General features: G+C 37.9%; 1 pseudogene; it reads right to left on the bottom strand.

Moving 5' to 3' along the window:
* Window positions 1–425: 425 nt before the first annotated feature.
* LOC144245979 (uncharacterized) lies at window positions 426–6,544 on the bottom strand (annotated as a pseudogene).
* Window positions 6,545–7,591: the final 1,047 nt, after the last annotated feature.

Raw genomic sequence — 7,591 nt, 5'->3', positions numbered from 1 at the left:
AGTGGCTGCCACTGCTGCTGAAACTGCTGCATGAGCGTACCAGGGAGAAACTAGGGCAAAGCACGAAGGGGAAAACATTCAGGAAAAGTCATCCCATGACTATATTTCCCAGCCTCAAGGAACAATGAGCCCAAATCACGTAACTCAAGTCACACAGTTTCTTTGCTTTCTCCCATGTGATGAGTATTTGCCCCACCATCTAGAATTGACAAAATTAGATTTTGTTCTGTTGAGGAGGCTTATATTAAATGTGAAAAGTCCAATTATTTTTTACCAAGAATAGGACAGTGTAAATGAAGCAGAATTACTTGACTTTTCATGTAAAATTCTAGACCACAGAATCACAGAATCAATTAGTTTGGAAAATAACTTTGAGATCATCAAATCCAACCTATGACTGAATTACTAGACTGACTACTGTCAAGCTAGACAATGGCACTGAGTGCCACATCCAGTCTTTCCTTAAACACCTCCAGGGTGTTGCCTCCACCACCTCCCTGGGCAGACCATTCCAAGGCCCAATCACACCTTCTGAGAAGAATTGCTTCCTAATGTGTAACCTAAACCTCCTCTGGCACAGTTTAAGGCTGTATTCTGTTGTCATGTCACTGGTGACCTGGGAGAAGAGTCTGATCCCCACATGGCTGCAGCTTCCTTTCAGGGAGTTGTAGAGAGGGATAAGGTCTCCCCTGAATCTCCTTTTCTCCAGACTAAACAACCCCAGCTCCCTCAGCTGCTCCTCAAAGCATTTGTGCTCCAGACCCTTCACCAACTGTGTTACTCCTCTCTGAACACACTCCAGCCTCTCAACATCCTTCTTAAACTGGGGCCCCAGAACTGGACACAGCAACCAAGATGCAGCCTCACCACTGCTGACTACAAGGTCACTGCTCTGCTCCTGCTGGCCACACCATTGCTGACACAGGCCAGGATGCCATTGGCCTTCTTGGACACCTGGGCACAGCTGGCTCATGTTCAACCACTGTCAAACAACACGCTCATGTCCCTTTCTGCCTGGCTGCTTTCCAGCCAGCCTATCCCCAACCTGTAGCGCTGCATGGGGTTGCTGTGGCAAGATGTCATAAAACTTGAGTGTCTTTGGAAAAATTTTATAAAATTATTTTTTAAAAAACGCATCTCTTTTTATTGTACAATTTTTTTTTAAATAAAAGAAATAAGAACTCTCCCTTGGCATGACTTAAGCTCTTCAATCGTCTTTACAGACCACAGTCCATCTGACACTATGTTACATAAGCTGCAGACCACAGAGGGAAGAGGCACAAAAAGGGTATAACGATTTCTCTGCAATATTTTTCAGCACTTGTTTGCAGTTGTCAAAATTTTACCTTCTTTTTATTCTTGCTTCTCCAGAAAAACCCTTTTAAGAGGTTAGGCATTTGTCAAAAAACAAGAAAGGCAATATATTACCCATACACTTAGAGATATCACAGTCAATTCAGACTATATGTAAATGAAGTAGTTACACAGTGAAGTAATAACTTTTTCAAATGCCTGATCATAACACAAATTCTTGGAACAACCCTGTTTTCTGAAGAGAAGTAAATAAAACTGCAAAGCAAGACAACAAGCATGACAGTGTCCAACCGATGAGAGTTCTTTCTCCATAAAAACACTTCTATTAATGCAAAAGTAAGTATAATTTAAGATTGAAAACTTCCAGAAGGGTAAAAAGTAAATACAGGACAAATTGTACCAGGAAAATACGACTGGCTGATTTGACAGCATTACAGAAATACTCAGATTAAGAGAACATTCCATTCAAAGGACCATTACTAAGACGTGATCTGATTCATACTCTGTTTTTGTTTTGTTTCCGTTTCATAACAATTAGGTGGAAAGTGATCACTGGAAAATCCACCTCATCCTCTTGTTTGCAAAGAGATTTTACATTTCACTCAAAAACTTACATGTAAAATCCCTTGTTTTTTCTTTTTTTTATGTTGTTGCACGTCTTGTGTTTGACTGATGTGTATTCAGAATTACATTTAGTCTTGAGCTCAAGAACCCCATGAGGATTATTCCACAATCCCCCTTTAGAGTTCATCTCAATGGTTTGTCATTTTCTCTCAAAAATATCTACATAATTTTTTTTTACTTTGACTTTCACTGATGTCATAATTAGATTTTTCTAAAGCATTTATTACTGGAATAATTTTTTAGAGAATCTGGATTAGAGCTCTTGATAAACTCTGGTAATTTGATGTTTGTTAGGAAAGACTTCTTTCTGCCTTCTGAGCAATTTTTTCTTTCCAAACAAATAATCTCCAATCTTGTGCAACATCTCCTCTTATTTTCACATGGTGTTCTGAATCTTGAACTCAGATTATGTTTCATCAGGTCTCACAAGCCATTTCCAAATTGCAAATTTGTGGCAATACTTGTGCTCTGTGCCCTGATTTGCTAAGAATTTATGAAAAGAGTGAGATGCTATATGCAAACTGGTAAGCAGTCTCCTGGCATCTGAGAGATTAAATCCATGCTGTACTTCATTCCATGAGAAACGGAGAATCAGACATCTTCAGACATCTTGTAGTTCAAACTTGCCTGCTCTAATGATTGGCTTTTTAAATCCAGCTGCCTTGTTTCTGTCTTTTGGAGCAGTTTCAATTTCCAAACATGATTTTAAGTAAGCCCTGATGTCAAGACTGGATCTTAGCTCTCCCACATGGCAGAGAAATGCACCAGCTGAAGTGCACCAGCTGTCAGGACCTTGTTACTCCTTTTATATAGCAAAAAATAATCTTGGAGTACAGATGTTTCATCACATGCAATTAAATTATTTCACCTTAGCGAGTTATCCTCTTGCCAGAATGTGGTGTTGGAGTGTAACAGCTGTGAGTGAAAATGCAGTAGTTTAAATGAGAGTGGAGATGAGATAGCCTCATAAATTTCACCTCACACCTAAGATAAGCAAACAAGGCAGTCCTGAAGTGTCCTTGCAGTCAACTTGCACTAGGTAACCTCTCAAACCATTGGAACTAGAACAGATTTGACCACATATCTATGGACCAGGTTTCAGTCCTACTAGAGAAAATAAAATTTTATGGAAGCTGAAATTATTTTAAGGACAGTGAATTTGCTTTCACATAGTCTTACCACAGAATTTTCCCCCTACTTAGTTACATTTTTCTCAAAGTTCTATTAATGCAAAATGACTGGCAAATATCAGATTTAAAAACAATTAAAATCTTTGAGAACTTTTGTACTTGCTTTCTTACTTTCTAATGAAAACATAGCCTTGGAAATAGTTTGACCCATGTTGTGGAACTGTCAACTACAGGCGCCTGGTTCAAATTTAGATTGAATAAGAGTTAATCAGTAATTGAATAATTCTATGTAGCAGCAAATATTTTTTGTATTCATTGCTTATTGACAGAACAGCCAGGTGCTATACTGAACAATGAGCTACTTATTCTCTCAAACCATCCCATCCCCAGGTACAGTCTGAACCCAAATATTGGCTCCAGATACTCCCACACTCTTTCAGAAGGGGAGGAAAAAAATGTAATTTTGGCTTGAATCATTATTGTCAAAGCCAATCCCACGAGCACTCCAGTATTCTTAATAAAAGAGATGTTCTAGCTCATGTCAGAGTTTCCATGTGCTCACACATTGTGACAGATGGTGTAAAGGTTTCATTGGTGCTCGGTTTGCTGTATGCACACCATATGTTCTGGCGTACTAAAGACTTGTTGAGCAAGGTAGAAGCTGGCCTTATCTGATCTGCCCTGTTCTGGATCAAGCAGAAACAGGAGAAACATCTACACCTGCTGGGGCCTCAGCCCAGTGTTTGCATGCAGAGAGAAGTGGTAGGCTCAGCAGAGAGGGAGGTGGTAATGTGCATCAGGGCAGTGATGCCTTTTTGAAGGCTCACCTAGAACAGAGACTAGAGAGAACTAAAGAATAAAGTAGGTATAAAGATGTCTCAATAGAACCACCTTGGGCAGCATAACCCAAAATGGCCACAAAATGGATGACCAGTCATGGGGTCTCACACTTTTATGAGAGTGTGAGTTCTGGTGAGTTCTGGTCCATTAGTATATTTGAGCTAATTGTCCAATTACAGTTTTAGCCCATGAAGTCACATCCTTCTTGTTTTCTCTCTTTGGTCCTCTGTTGTTTATGCTCCTGGGCCTGAGATCTGGATTGGCTGACTTTGGGTCCCCAACTAGAGAAGGAATTATTTTGTCTGTGAAGAGAGTTTACAATCCCCTAATATGAAGCCTAGACTTACACACTAAAGCGGAATAGAACCTGTAAAATATAAAAGCTAAAACCTGAAGCATCAGCAGGATGCAGTCCAACAACCAGGCTTTGGAGGTGCTTGGAAAAAAATCACCCCATGGCTCAGGTGAACACTGACATTCAACATGAGTACTGACACAGATCAGGAAGGTGCTGAAAGTCTGGGGTGAAAGGCTGGTCCTGAATGGTGGAGTACCTCCTACAGAGGGGAGATTGGATTTCTAACTTTATTGCTTGCCCAGAGGAGATGAGGTTTCTCTGTTTCAAGTTGATTTGGAGGGTTGAAGGGCTTTAATGTCATCTGGGTGCCTTGGTCATTATGAAAATAAAGTATGGACAGTCTGCCTTAAAGCTCTGTCAGACATTTACATAGTCTGTACTTCATGTAGCCTACAGAATGTTAAAATAATTTTTAAAAAATTATTTCTTCAGATAATCCTCACTGACTATAGCCTTAAGTAGGAGGGTGCAGCATCAAAGAAATCCTTGAGATTAGAAGATTAAGTTTCAATCATATTTCAACAAGCCTAACTAGTTCAATTAAGTAATATTCCACCTTTCCCCCCCACCCCCCACAGATGAGCAGGTCTGAATAAATAGATCTGAGTAGCAGGTCTGAATAAATAAATCAGGAAATACCCACCACTATTGTTACTCATATGGTCAGACTAAGTGATGGCAATAGTCCTCTTTCAGCTACTTAGTCTGCTGTCATGGAGTTTTGAAGCTATCCAAGGTGGGAACTTGTGTGAAACCTCCATTTAAAACAAGGAGAACATAAAAAAAGGAAAGGGCCTGGAGATATTTAGTTGTTCTTTGGTTTTTGTGTTATTCTGTGGCAGATATTATTTCCAGCATTTTTGAATTAAGATGCATAATATGTGTTGTAACTCTAACCAAAGAAGTTTCTTCTGCTGATTCATTTTTGCTACCTAGGTTGCCAAACCTCTCATTTGATTGACAAACTCCTAGATTTAAATATGTGCCAATATAAAATATTCTATATACTGAAGAATGCTGAAGAGAAAGTTTTTGTTTTCAGTATGTTCCGGTTTTTCACTTTATGTCAAAAAATTATAACTTGTGTAATGTAATAATCCAATTAGTACTTGCAATTGCAGTATTTGCTTCACCTGTGACTCATGCCAGACTGTTTTTTCACTTCCTCTTATTGCATCAACTCTATCTTTGCCATAAAGAAAATTTGTAAAACTTTTTGTTGATTTCTTAAGGGGTTTTTTTGTTTGTTTATTTTATTTTAACTCCTTCACTTAAGTTGTAACATATTTTTTGTCTGGAGATTATCTCTAAATGCTTTTAAAATCTTTACTCTGTATCTGTATTCATTCTCCTCATTTTATATTATAACAAAATGTGCACTTGGGTTACAATCAGCAGCAACAGTAGCATCATCCCTTTTGAGGATGATATCCCTAAAGTTTCCATTCCAAATTAAATTTTAGATTTTCTCTACCATTTAGAAAAGGCTCTTTGAGTATCAAATACATTCTTCTGGAACATGAACAAGAGAAAACAGTCATTGTTTTCGTTGAAAAACAGATCCAAATTACTTTTAAAATGCTGATTTTAAAAGGAAACATTACAGCCGCTGTGATCAATTTTTTCCACATCCTACCTACAAAGCAATTTCCTTGCTACACTTCAAATGAAGCCTGTCTGAAAGATTATGGCAAAGTAAAATGTTTGAGATTAAATAGATAACATTTAAGTAAATGTTAAAGACCAAGCTAGGAATGGCTGAAAGGCACCACTTTCATAAAGGTCATTGTTCCAGGAATGAGATTTACGAAACTGCTGAGATTAATAAAATTTGCCAGACCTCCAGCTAGACTCATGCTTTCTAAACTACCTAAAAAACACCCACACTTTACTGGAGAGCAGCACCTTGGAATAATTCCACTTGTGTCTCTGGGTAGCAGCTTAGACTTCATAAATTGCACTTGTTTCAGCTGTTTAAGCACTCCTGCTGAAGACCTTAGCTGATCCACAGGAACATGCAAATTTGCTAACCTAAACATGTGACATAACAGCACAGTCATGATCCCAAATTTGTCTTCCTACAAGAAACTATCTTTCCAGTTCATGCCAGGGCTTACCTGGACAACTGTTTTGTGGCATTAAATCTGAAAGAGTAGCTGAAAAAAATCCATGAGTCTAGCTCCTTAAGTACTGCAGCCTGCACTCTGCCCTGGCTCAGGATAAAGGGCTCCCCATCCCATCTGCTGGCCACAGACTGCGGACTCCCATGTTGGTCCATTTCAGTGAATAATTTCTATCTTTTAGCATATAAATAATCATAGAATCATAGAGAAACCTGGGTTGGAAGAAGGGACATTTAAAAGCCTTCTAGTCTAACCCTCCTGCAATGGGCAGGGAAATATTCAATGAGATCAGGATGCTCAGAGTCCTGTCTAAACTGGCCTTGAATTTTTCCAGGGATTGCACAGCCAGCACCTCTCTGGGAAACCTGTAATATGTTGTACTTTTACAGCTGAAACTGCAAATCTACCCTATCATATGATAAACACTTTGTCACAGTAATTTCTTTTGATATTCATTGTGAATTAACTTTTTTTCCCATTAACTATGTGATGTTCCTAAAGCCATTTTATGAGTATAGAAGTTGTCTAGATATTTTTAATTGTTTTTAAATTGTTTTGTGGCATTAGTAATACATGAAATTGTAGCCTTGTATGCAATTTCTTCTTAATTTTGAGCACACAGACAAGTAATTAATATTCCCTTAATATTATCTAGGTGTAATTGCATGCATCACTCCTTGTGTGGCTTTAATCAAACATTTGATCAGTCTGCTAACATTGAAATAATTTAGTTACAGTTTTTAGAAGTAATTAATTGAAATGGAAACAACTAACAATAGCCCAAACTTCAACCAAAGACAAAAATCAACATTAATTTCATTTCCTGAACATTTTATATGTCTGAATATATTAATCACTGCATATGCTTATCACTTTATGGAATAAATAACAATATTATTCTCACTGTCATGGTGAAAATTATCTTTTTGAGGGTAGTTATTCAGATAGATATACCCCACACTGAATCAAAAATGAACTTTGGAATTTAATGAATCTGAGACTACAATACTAAAGAATATTCTCTACATTTTCATTCTGCCTTTTATGACATAGAGGGCTCCTGTAGCAATTAGCATATAAGCTTATCTTGTAATGACTTAAGGCAGAAAGAAAAGGCAGTGCAGAAAAATAACACTGATTTTACTAAGCAGGAAAGACTTTGAAGGAATTATTTAAACTGTACAAAGAGTTTTTCTTGATTT

This window comes from Lonchura striata, chromosome 3 (genome assembly GCF_046129695.1).
Source record: "Lonchura striata isolate bLonStr1 chromosome 3, bLonStr1.mat, whole genome shotgun sequence".
NCBI classification, from domain to species: domain Eukaryota; kingdom Metazoa; phylum Chordata; class Aves; order Passeriformes; family Estrildidae; genus Lonchura; species Lonchura striata.
This window is presented reverse-complemented; position numbering and strand designations above follow the sequence as displayed.